General features: G+C 41.9%; 1 long non-coding RNA gene across 1 annotated transcript in view; it reads right to left on the bottom strand.

Moving 5' to 3' along the window:
• Positions 1 to 13,291, bottom strand: part of LOC132500369 (uncharacterized) — a 54,879-nt gene that overhangs the window by 27,330 nt on the left and 14,258 nt on the right. Inside the window, exon 3 of the long non-coding RNA XR_009534025.1 lies at positions 3,554 to 3,810. This is a non-coding gene — a long non-coding RNA (uncharacterized LOC132500369). The remainder of the gene's footprint in view (positions 1 to 3,553; positions 3,811 to 13,291) is intronic.

Genomic DNA, 13,291 nt, shown 5'->3' with positions numbered 1-13,291 from the left:
GGGGTCAGATGATGAATATGGCTGAAGCTGGAGGTCAGAATAATTCTGTTAGTTGAATTGCTCATTGCAATCATCTCAATTCTCTAAACATGTTGGTAAGAACATGTCTCAGTAGAACTAAGTGCTTTGCCACTACTATATATAAAAGGATAACTAGTAAGAACCTACTGTACAGCACAGGGAACTCTAGTCAATACTCTATCATGACCTATATGGAAAAGGATCTAAAAAGGAGTGGACATATGTATATGTATAATTGATTCACTTTGCTGTACCACAGAAACTAACAACATTGTAAATCAACTATACTCCAATAAAAATAATAAAAAAAGAACTAAGTGCTTTGCATTCAGTGGCATGTTTGTTATCCTTAAGGCTGCTCAGACTATAACATACACTGTGGACCGCTGGCCCTGCAGATTTGTGTCGTGCCTAATTGAGCTGGGGGATCATGCACCTGTTAGCCGTAGGCCTCCATAGACTCAGGCCTGGCAGGAGGCCTTGGAGCAAACTCACATGGTTTCTAAGTGCCCTGCTGGAGTTGGGAGGAGGGTGCCACTGCCCCGCGAAGGCATATAGCCTCAGAAATGACTTCAACTTTTTTGAATCAATGAAGTACACATTCTCTGTCTGCATTTTATAACCCTTCAGAAGGGAGAGCTCTAGGGAGTTCTGAGACGCCCCACCCGCTCACCGCCGCGCCATGCTGTCTTGTAGTAGAAAGTTTTAGAGTCTCACACACCTTTGACTTCTGACCCTCCTGTGTGACGTTAGACAAGTTACTAAAGTTTTTGAGCTTGTTATATTTTTTAAATCTGTAAAACAGCCCAGTAACTATGCAGTTACTGTTCACTCTCTTCCTCCTCTTCTGTGACTTCTCTCAGTTGCTGACATTTTTGAAGAACATCTTTTTCTAATCATAAATGCTCTCTGCTATCAAGGAGGCGAAAACCTTACCATTTAGGAGGCCTATGGATCCTGAAGGAAATATGGGGGTGGGTAGAGTTGGTCTGCCCCTCCCCCGCTCCCCAATCATGTATTTATCTCCTCAGGCTAGGATTTCAAGTCAACCAGAGCCACTCCTCAGGATAGCACTGAGCTCATAGGGTCCAGAGTTCTTGGAAATCATGTCAGAGTAGAGGGATCAACTAGCCTTCTTCGTATTGCGTTTAAAAGAAGAAATAATGGCTTAAAGCCAGTATGTGGCCTAAAGCATATAAAAATTAAGGTTACATGTGACAAAGCATTTTATGAGTTCAGAAACAGTTGGGCAAGGCCATAAACTATCATATTACTAAATTGCTACCATTTCTAATGTTCAAGGCTCCAACTACAAGTTTGTCCTTAGAGATTGCAATGTGCTCTCAGTAATTTGGGTGTACCCAGTTGCGCTTCCAGCTAAGAAGCACATAGGGTTTGCTGGTTAGTATTTTGCCTATATTTGAATCCTAAAAATAACCACCTCATGAGAACAAGATGAGCTTTGTGAAGATTATAGTCCAGTTGGTTAGAAATGGAAGGTACATTTTTCCCATGGCCTCTTGCCTTTCATTTCTAAACACATTTGTCTCTACTCTGAAGCCGAGAAGACTATTAGAGCAGCTGCAGTGAGCAGCTGTAGAATCTTCTGTCATCTGCTCTCTGGCTTTGCAGACTTTGTCCCATCCTCTGCTCCCAGTTGTCCTTTTCTTTCTCTTTAAAATCACCTGCCCTCCTCAGGTCCTGTCTCTGTCCCTGCAGTGATTTTAGGGCATTTTGCCTGGTGTCCCCCCCACCCCGGCTTTTACCATTCTTTACAGTAAACAAACAAACAAAAAATCAATAGTGAAAACATTTTTATCTTATGAGCAACAGCTGGAAGGGGGAAAAGTCTATCAGCCAACATAGAGCTGCTTGCTGCTGCCCCCGCAAGTTCTGTTTGTCATGTTTGCTGGGGCTCTTTTCCACGTGCTGCCATTTCAGTGCAACAGAATGCTCTACTTTTACATTTGCAAGCAGAGGCCAGATGATTACGACTCTTTGAGGGGAAGCCCGCCACAGATTACCTTGAGAGAAATGATTTATTCATCCCGTGCACAGTCAACAGCTCTCCCAGAGGCCCTAACCCACAACTTCGCGCCGAGTGCTTAGGGACTGTCTGAACCACTCCCAGCATCCCTCTCAGCGCACAATAAGCTGTTACGAACCAGCAGCTGTGGAATGCTTATTTTTTCCTAATGCGTAGTTGAGCATAAACCCCTCTCTAAGGCAGCTTATGGGAGCTAGTGCAGGACAAGTTCCTCTGCAGAGTATGTTAAAGTAATTTATGTTCCATGGCTTTTAGGGAAGAGCCAGCTCATTTTGACAGGTCCTTTTCATGTTGTTTGATTTTGAACACTTAGAAAATAAGCTTGCATTCTTTTTCTCCTTTTGAAAAGCTATTATGTGGTTTTGAAACATACATATTTTAGATCCCACATAATATATTATCCAAATACTAATTTAAAACAAGGTATTATTTAATATATCTGATTTATAACACATTACATGCACCAAGCATAGAAACCAGGTAAAAACATATTATAAGTCTTATTCTACTACGTTGGCAACAAGAATTCTGCCTTAAAAAAACAATATAAATCATCTTTTGCCACTGCTCTCTGAAAATAATTTGTGGTTAACAAAATCAAAATTGCACCTGCAAGAACTGCCAGTAATATCTTCAATTTTCACTGACTACACTCTCCCTTCTCTCCCCCCACATCTTCAGACTCAGGGAACAGCAGCACAGTGTCCACAATAAAAAACAAAAGTGAAAGAAAGGAAAGGAAGCATTTGTAAAATTTCTTTGGGTGTGAAAGAGGATGGATCCTAGCATGAACAGCATGTAAGTACACAGACAAAGCATATCTAAAATAAGGCAGTACACACACACCAGACTACATATGTGGATATGTGTGCACGTGTGCGTGTGCCACTGCCCATTTTCTCACAGAAGTATAGCAGCTTCACTACCTAGAGGTAAATATCGATATATCAATGCTATATGTGAAAAAGAAAGCCCAACACTAAATTGCCTTTTTAAATATTACAAAAAAACAATGAGTATCTTTGCTTAGAAATGTAAAAATAATGTGATTGCAAATGCTAATTAATTAGAACTGAGAGTAAATACTTTGTGAAGAGTAGATAAGAAACTAGAACAGTTAGACCTCAGTTGGCCTGGGCCAAGTGTGAAAATATAGAATCACAGAAGCTTGGAGCCAGAAGGATTTGATTAGGCTTCTATACATCACATCTTAGAGGCATGAATCCCCTTGGTAACATCCCAGTCAAGTGGTCATTCTGCCCTGGTTTTAAATACTTCTGCTGTAAAGATACTCATTACTTCCAATGCAACCAGCCTCAAGTTCTTATTTAGGGAAGATGAACTTACCTGTACCTGTGCACATCCAGTTGGTTCTTCTTCTCCTTCAACCCACAAAGACTAGATCTAACCCCTCCTTCGACCCTTCAAATATTTGAAGACAACCATGATGCCTTATAACTGTCCTGTAACTGAGCCGTCACTAACCTGGATTGTCTCTGAAACCAGTCAGCCAGGCTCTTTATCCATCCACACCGCTCAGCAGCTGAAAGATCTTCATTCCTGGAGTAGACGTGGTGGTGCTTCTCAGGTGATGGGCCTGTGATGTGACTGTACTGTGTTGATGAGTTACTGCTGAAGACACTGGAGCCAGAGAGGGGAGATCCTAAACCGAGAGAGCCCAGGGAAGAGCTTGAGTCTTAATTAAGGTGATGGCAACAAAGGCAGGCGCTGTGATGTTTCACCTGTGCCGAAAAAACAACAACAAAAAACTATTACTTCATGTCACTGACATTCAACCAAGCCTGTAACTTTGGAGTTAGCACCTTGAGCTCTAGTTGTACCACCAGTTCTGCCACTGGCCAGTTGCATGCCCTGGGGAAATATTCCCCACCTTCCCAGAGTTGCCTCTGTGATATTCAAAGGTATATGCTGCTTTTCTACCTAGAAATGTGGCCCCTCTCCCGGTCTCAGTTTAGATGTCATTTCTCCAGGAACCCTTCCCTGACTCCCACCCCTACCTCACCCTGAGACTGGCCTCTGTCTTCCATTGCACCCTACGTTCACCTCTATTGTAGTCTCACTCCACTGTGCCTTCCCTGACTCCCACCCCTACCTCACCCTGAGACTGGCCTCTGTCTTCCATTGCACCCTACGTTCACCTCTATTGTAGTCTCACTCCACTGTGTTTTAATCAGCTGTTCACTTGTCTGTGTCCACTGTACTGGAAGTTCTTTAAGGCTAAGAACTCAGTTTTGGTCTCCAGCACTTAGCTCAGTGCCTGGTGTATACCAGAACTCAGAAAATATTTGTTGAAAAAAGAAGAAAGGAAAGAAAAGATTAAGAGGGAGAAGATAAGATGAGGAAGTTGGGGCATATTATCTATCTAGCTTCTTACAGCTAAAACTCTGCAATTCCTTGTTCTTAAGTTCCATCTTTAATATCAACCACAGACTTTTAGCAATCCATATTTTTCTCTAGTAAGAAGATACGTTTCAAGTGGTTACACCAATTAGAAAAGCTATAAATATTTATACATGTAATACAATTTTAGGACCGAGATTTAGAGTTCATTTAACGAGCTCGAAGTTTATTTTATATATAAGGAAACTGAGGCAAAATGAGATTAAGTTATTTGCCCAAACCCACCTGGTTAGCGGGAAAACCAGGTTTCAGACACTGATCTCTTTGTCCCTGTTGGGCTATACCCCCCAGCCCTCCAAGCTCTGCAGTTGCCCAGCCTCAGAGACTGAAGAGCCCGGAGATAGCAACAGAGCCATCGATGGTTTATTGGATAGGGGGAGCTTACACAAAGGATCCTGAAGGGAAACCCCACCACGTGTGGCAGACAACAGGCAGGACATGACAGCAGTCTTCACTACTGGGGCGGCGGAGAAGGAGGCTACCATTTACAGGGGGAAGCCAGGTCAGGTGGGCTCATCAGTTACCAGGGACTAATTAAGCCCTATAATTAAGAGGATTGGATAGTCATGTGAGTGAAGCAGGCACTGGTCAAGTAGGGGATGTATAGAGAGCAAGGAAACAGCCATCTTGAATGGCCTAACCATACAGCCCCCAAACCAGGATAGCTGGTCTCTAGCCTTCCTTTTTGAAAGAGCTGCTGCAAACACGGCTACAAATGAAAGTGACAGATGTTTCTCCTTTTATGTGATGGTTATATCAATCCACAAGTTTCTGGCTGTAAATTAAACTTTGATAAACACCCTTCTCTGCTCCCAGAGAAACTAATGAAAATTACTTCTCTTTTCTCCCAGAAATGTGGGAGGGTGATACCGTGCTTCACCAGGTGGCTTCCATAAGTTGTTTGCGAAACAGAGTTGCAGTCATATGAATTGCTTTCAGCCAGGTTCGCTATCAAGGCTCAGTGTTCTGGTATTAAGCCATAGGGTAGTGCTGCCATGAGACCAGCTTCTTGGCGAGTAGCCCTGAGGTGCAGCTGTAAGGTGACCCTGTGCAGGCTTGAGGCCAGAGCTCAGTGCCAGAAACCTGAGCCAAACATTGGAACTAATTCCCAGGGCACTGAATTGGTCTAAAGTAAAATTTTAGATGAAAAGATTTTTTTGTTTACTCTGAAGAACCACTTCATTTTTTTAAGCTCATAGGAAAGTTAGATGTTTTGCTATTATACTTGAAATATTTCCCAGAGGCCAAACCTTTAAAAAAGACGAGGAAGGAGAAGAGGAAGAAGAAGAGGAGGAGGAGAATGAGAGGCTTTAGATTATTTAAGAAGTCATGACAATATTTCCTGAAAGCAACATCTTTCATAAGATATGCTAACTGGAGAACCTTTATTTCTCTGTCTTGGAATATGCTGTGAAAGTTGTAAGGTGGTATTGGGGTGAAAGTGGTAGAGTACTGGTCAAGGTGATGGTAATGACTGAACCAAACTCTGAACCCACACAGATATGAATTCAGCACACAGCCCCACCGCTTCCTAGCAGCTGACCTTGGGTAGTATACTTAAGAATGGAGACTATGTTATATATTGGGGTTTTCAATAGTTATATGTTATATATTGGGGCTGTGGTAGAATCACCTGGATGCTTTCAAAAAGCATCCTTGCCTGGGGCCCAGCCCAGGCCAATTAAGTCAGACTCTCTGGGGTGAGACCCAGACAAGGATAGTTTTAGAATGCTCTCTGGTGATTCTAAGGTTGCAGACCAATGGCATAGTGATCATAACTTTGGTGCTGGAGTCAAATTGCTTGGGCTCAAATGACAGATATGCCCTTTCATGATATTTGACCTTGGCCAATTTACTTAACCTGTGTGACCCTCAATGTTCTCATCTGTAAAAATGGGTTAATAGGAGTTTAGAGTTGTTAGAGGATTAAGTTAAGTAAGTCATGTAAAAGCACAGTGTTGTGCTTGTGTAAAAGCATGTGTTGTAAGCACAGCGCTTACAACATAGTAAGTATTCAATCATAGCTGCTATTGTAATTTTTATTATCCATAATTCCTTTAATTCACATTGGGTGTAAAGCCCAGTTGGATCCTGTTCACAGTCCTGCAGAGAACACTGAAAAATGAAGGATAGCTTACTAATGAACATGAAAATAAGTGAAAAATTTTTATAGGGATAAATAGTTGTGTGCAACCTTCTTGTTAGATTTTGAGTGAAAGGATAAAGTTGAGTGAAAGGAGTCTGCACTGACTCAAGCGCCCATGGGAACTTCATTTTATCATTTCTCCACCTCATGGTCTCATTTTTAAAAACATGAAAATATGTAAACACAGAGGGAATCAAGGGGATACTTTTTGGAAGGAGGGAAATAGAGGCTGGAGGCCTCTAGGTAGGAAGATATTTCTTAGTTCAACAGTGCATCTCAGTAGTTCTCAAACTTTAATAAACATCAGAGAATCATCTGGGTGCTTGTGAAAACACAGATTGTTGGGCTGTGCCCCTGGAGATTCTGGGAGTCAGTCTGGAATGGGACGTAAGAATTTGCATTTCTGACAAGTTCCTAGGTGATGCTGATACTGCTACTTTAGGAACCACACTTTGAGAACCACTAGTAGCTAGACATGGAGCACTTGGTAATCTGGATGTTCTTAGACCCTTTTGGCTGTTCAGGTTGCTTTCCCATCTGTGCCCATACAGAGTTGGTATGCACCCCCAAAATCTCTCTCTCTTCTGATGACTTAGGTACTGCCATCGAACAGTGTTGGTTTTCTATTCCTTGGTCTTTTCTCAGCCTGGAGTCTCAAACTGCGCTTGAAGTTTCCTTATTGTACAGTCTTAAGTTCCAACAGTAGAGTTTCATCGTTCATTCCAGAGAATGGTTGGGTATTCGTTTTTGCCCACTGACCAACCATACACCACCTTATTCCCAATTCTGCCAGGGTTGCTGTATATCAAGACAGAGCCCAGAACCAGCAATGTCCTTCCACAGAGGCCTCATACTCCTACCTAGCATAGTTCAAACTCAAGAACCTGGGATTTTTGGTACAGTCCCAACCTCTTTGTTTAAAGGACATCAGGGCACATAGGCAAATCCAGACTACCGTTCCCCAAATCCAAGACCAAACTCTGTAACAATCCTGGGCCACACATGTTATTAGAAACTTGGGATGATAAAGGACTATAACTCAATACACCCACACTGAATCTTACTTGAAGGTCATCTTATCCTTCCAACTTCACAGTTTCTGTTAACATCACTTTTATCATAGCTACCCAGACTCAAAACTTAGGCATAATGTTCCCTAATAGTTGTTGAGTACTTAATCCTCACAACAGTATGAATGGATGTTATTCTTTCCATTTTATGCATGAGGATACTGAGACTTAGCAAGGTTAAGACATAGCTGGAACCCAGAATCTTTGTCAGTTTTATTCTCTGATCTAGCCCAAGTGCCTAGAACAATGTCTGGCCCATACTGGTGTTCAATATATATTCATTGAATGAAGGGAGCAGGGTCATACAACAAACACGTGGAAACTGGGATTTGAAACCAGACCTGTGTTAACCACTATGCCACACTTGCTCTTGCTTCAGCTTTGGCTCTCCTTTTGTAATCCCATAAACTCATTCCCCCAAATCCGTTGTGAGTCCTAGCAAGCATATTATCATGATATTTTTTGAATTTGGCCCTTCCCCTCCCCATTTCTGCTGCCACCAACCTAGTTAAAGTGCTTGCTTTTTATTTCCTGAACTATTGCTAATTTTTTCCCCCAAACATGCAGTCTTTGCAGACCCCTGTGTTACCTGCACAACTTTTACCAGATGGTTTTTCACAAGCACATTCAATACGCATCATAACTCTCCTCAAAGACAAGGGAAGTCATGTGGTATAATGAAATATTAAGGAACTAAGGATAAGAAAACCAGGGTTCTGGTCTCAATTCTGTGACCTTGGACAAGCTGTGTGTCCTTCTTAGGCTTCAGTGGCCCATTAATAACATTAGGAAGTAGGACTGGGTGATCTCTTCCCACCCCAGCATTGTCTGGTGGTTAGATGCACCCTGCCTGTAGAATCCTACCTGGAATCCTACCTTGTGCCTCCAAGGGGTTTAGAATGAGATGAATACATACATTCTTATCAAACAAGGCAGAGCAGTGTAAGTGCCCTCAAAGAAGTAAAGTGAGGAGCTATGGCTGTTGGGGAAGGGAGAGATCACATCTGGTTACTAACGGGGAGTATGGATGGGGCACAGATGCTGCTCTTCCTCTCATGTCAGCCCATCCCTAGCGTGCAGGTCCTTACCTCACTGATGAGAAGAGGAGAAGCTGCTGAGATCCCAATAGTTTTAAGCCACCAGCTTTAAGCTGTGGCAGAAATCCATCAGGAGCACTAACTCTCTAATTCAGAAGTTGTTGGCTCAAGACACACAAATGGGTCTAATGCTTAGGGAAGTGCTTATAGGGGCAAAGAGGGAAGAGAAAACAAAAGTGGTTGACATGTTCCTGATAAACGCTCCGTGTCTTGCTCTGCCACTTAATAGTCAGGCGGCCTTGGACAGGCCACTTGTCCTCTCCGAGCCTTGGTCTCACCTCAGTTCCCCATCTAGAGATTGGGGATGATAATATCAACCATGCAGGATGGTTGTGAGGAGATGTAGTATGTGAAGCCACGCTGGGAACACAGTAGATGTTCAGGAACTTTTATCCTCCATGTTACCTCCTGCCCCTGTAACATGTCCGTGTTTAGAAATGCCCTTTAAATAACCCCTGGGGGGAGGGAGAGAGAGAGAGAGAGAGAGATCCTCCCACATTGGTAACTCAATAGTATTCTATATACTCTGCCCCTGCATACATTCAGGTATTGGAAATCATGTGCCATATTTACTTAAGAAGCTTCCCTACCCCTTTGTAGGTATTAAAAGAACAGGGTAGCAAGGGAACATCAGAAGTTGTCCCTGATTTATCTGTGGCTGAAGAAGGAACTAGGGAGGTGCAGTGAGCAGCATTATTTCTTCCTCCAGGTGAACTAATAGAGGCTTAGAAGAAACCGCTGCATCATAGCCAGGGTGGCCTAACCTTGTCCTTTCACTTTCATTATAGGCTTACCTGGCCTTCAGGGAACCGTTGTTGCTGTATCAATGGTTGACAGTCATCACTGCAACCAAGGAAAATGTATGTGACAAAAAAACTACATTTCATTAAACTTTGGATGGAGGAAGTATATGTATAGGATATAATTATTGTTTTTTAGAAAGTAAGGAAAATCATCCACTCATTCAGCCTTCAAATATTTATTGACAGCTACTGTTGTAACAAACACCCTTCTGGGCACTGAGGATACAACAGCAACTAAAACAAAAATCCCTGCCTTTTGCAATTTCTATTCTAGTGGAAGATGTAGACAGTAAAAAAGATAAATTAGTAAGATATATAGTATGTTAGGAAGTAGTTAGTGCTAAGTGGAAAAATAAGGTAGAAAAGGGGACTGTAAAATATCAAGAGGTATGTTAGATGGTGAAAAGGGAAAGTCTCATTGATAAGGTGCTTTTGAAGTAAAGACCTGATGGAAGTGACAAGCCAGCCTTGAGGATGTCTGAGGGACAGCTTTCAAGACAAGGGATCCTGAGATGAGAGGGTGCCTGGTGTGTCTGAGGAGCAGCCTGGAGGTCAGCGTGTGAGCTTAGCATGGAGGGAAAGCAGTCTGAGATCTGGTCAGAAAGAAAACAGGCCAGTTGTATGGGGCCTTAGAGGACATGATAAGGATGTCGGCTTTCACTGGTAGTAAGAGGAAAAGCTCCAGGGAGTTTGGGCAGAGGAAAGATATTATACAACCATTTTTATTGAGTGCTTGCTCTGTTAGATTCTATTTTAAATGCTTTATTTGTAATCCTCACAACTACCTTATGAGGTAGGACCCACTATCTTCTCCATTTTACAGCCGAGGAAACAGAGGCCCAGAGAGGTTAAGTAATAACTTGCATGAGGTCACACAGCTGACAGGGACGTGGTGAAAATTTAGACCCAGGCCAACACTTAACCACCTCGTTGTCCTGACCCCAAATGCTTAAGAGATTGAGACTGAGGGTTTTTTTTCTTTCTTGATTATCTGTATTTCCAGAGCACACTTACAATGAAATCACTTCATACTCATTCATAAATACAGAACTTCTTTGCTTAAATTGATAAATATTCCAAGTATTCTGCTTTATGATTTCAGGTTTTTTTTTTTTTTTTTTTTTTTTTAAAAAGCCCTCAGGGACTTCCCTGGTTGTACAGTGGTTAAGAATCCACCTGTCAATGCAAGGGACATGGGTTCGATCCCTGTTCCAGGAAGATCTCACATGCTGCGGAGCAACTAAGCCTGTGCACCACAACTACTGAGCCCACGTGCTGCAACTACTGAAGCCCATGTGCCTAGAGCCGTTGCTCTGCAACAAGAGAAGCCACTGCAGTGAGAAGCCCACGCACTGCAACGAAGAGTAGCCCCTGCTCACCACAACTAAAGAAAAGCCCTCGAGCAGCAGTGAAGACCCAAGCAGCCAAAAAAAAAAAAAAAAGCCCTCAGATTAGCATATTAACAAGCATCTTGACATGTCTCGCTTTAATTATGCAGACAGCGATTTTGCTTCTAATGTAGAGGTTGATTGGGAAATTTTTAATTTTATTGCTTACAATCTTACCCTAGCTACCTAAATCACTACTATAAGATTTGACATCTATAATTTATCATTTTCCTCTGCTATTAGATGAAATGCCCTTTAAAACATTCCGCAGCAAGGTGAACACAAGTCAAGCTTGCAAAGTTCTAGAAAAAAGCATTGCAAAGAATCATTAAAGAATAATGAAAGTTGATTTATATAGCATGATATCAGGGCTGCCCAGTTTAACAAATATAATTATTCCAATTCATTTTCAGAAGGCCTCTAAATTTCAGCACCTAATTTTCATCATCTTTCAAGGAATAACAACAAAAATACCTTACTTTTATAAAGACTCTAAAAGCGAACTCTTTAATTCATTTCTCTGGATTTCACTAAAGCGAAGCATAAAACTATAGACAACTTAAAATACAGGAAACCCAGATTCCTTTTACTATTGTGTGGCTTTAATATTTTATTGCTATAGCCAAGAGTCCTTGGTTTCTGCAGCCAACAGCCTTTTGCATGCTGATTTTGCAGAGGGAGTCTCTCAGGAGTTATTACTTTTGAGTACTATCTACGATGACTCCACTCTCTGCAGGAAGTGGGAGGTAGCAGAGCTTGGGAATGAAAACACTGAGGGAAAAATCTTTCCAGATAGAATTGTCAACTCAATCTAATTTTAGGTTTCGGGCAGAACACATAGCTGTACCTTCAGCTACCTGCAAACATTTGCCTCTCAGGTGCCCATCATTGAAGGACTACAACCAGGACAAACAAAAATAATGAAGTTTTCTATCATAATATTTTTTAGTAAAATAGGTGATGTGTCAGAGTATGTGTGTGTATGCACGCACACGGGCAAACCATGTGTGTGTACCCCTACGTTCAAGGTTTCATAGCGTTCAGAATAAAGGAGATGGTCCAAAAGGGTTTCTTTCTATTTTTCATAAACTCTATTTAATTTTTCCTTCCAGTCCCTCACAACCAAAAGGACTAATAGTCCCAGGCTCAAGACCTCAGAAACATATTATTGAGTTATGTGAAACAGGAATAGGAGACATTTTTAGTAATATTTTTTATGTGGTAGCTATTTTGGTATTGAAACAACTAAATCAAATCTAACAAAGGTTTTTTGAGAGGAAATGGTTAAAAGGGCACATCTTTCCTTTTCTAAAAGGAAAACCACAGCAAAGTATTCCGATCAGGAATAAATTAAAGAGCACTACACTTTTCTGTAAGGGTCAGGAAGTCAAACTCTTGGCCTTGAGCTGCTTCTCAGCCCCACCCCAGCTGACCCTGGGAACAAGGCACTCCCCATCTCTGTGTGAACTCAACAGTTGCTGTCAAGTCCTGCCATTCCTCGGCAGAAAAGAGCCAGGGATTTTCTGGCTCTTGCCAGAAATCAGAGTCAGAAGGAGGTAGCTAAGGTGCCGGGGGCTTTCTATAGTGTCCCAGTGCCAGCTTTCTGTCGCCAAAGGAAAATTCCCTAAACTCACTAAAGCCAAATCTCACATTTTGAAAAGTCTCCAAAAGAAGTTTCATAAGCTGTTTTGCTGCTAGAAGATTAAGCTCTCATTGCCCAGATTACATTTTTTAAATGTAATTTCCTTAAATTCAGCAGCACTTTTAATCCATGACACTCGCTGGTAGACAAGAAGAACAATTCTGCTGTCTTCACAATCGATTTAAAGCTTACAGATGTGACATCTCAGTACTTCATGTTGTGGTTAATTGCCTTATACTAACATCTGATGAATATATATATATATATATATATATTTAATGTTCTTTAGATAACCTGTGCAGCTGACATGTGATTAGTTGGGAAATTGGAGCTGTGAGGTGTCCCAAACAGCTGAATTTGATCAAGATGTCATGCACTCTTGACCTCTTTAATAGACTATTTTGCTCTTTTGACAGCGTTCAAAATCTACTTGTCCTTCAAGGTCTAGCTCAGTTCCTGCCTCCAGCCCAAATCCATGCCTGACCATTTAAGTTCTCACTGAGATCTTCCCCCTGGCACCACCTTAAGGCCCTATTGCCTGTGCTCCTATTACGGCATTTGGATATGTCATCGTACACCATATTTTATTCACTGACTTTCAAGGGCCGTGTGCTTTCTCTTTGGCTCCCCATGGTGCCTAGTCTGGTGCTGAGCAC

This window comes from Mesoplodon densirostris, chromosome 12, assembly GCF_025265405.1.
Source record: "Mesoplodon densirostris isolate mMesDen1 chromosome 12, mMesDen1 primary haplotype, whole genome shotgun sequence".
NCBI lineage: Eukaryota > Metazoa > Chordata > Mammalia > Artiodactyla > Ziphiidae > Mesoplodon > Mesoplodon densirostris.
The sequence above is the reverse complement of the archived record's forward strand: the minus strand, read 5'-3'. Positions and strand labels throughout refer to the sequence as shown.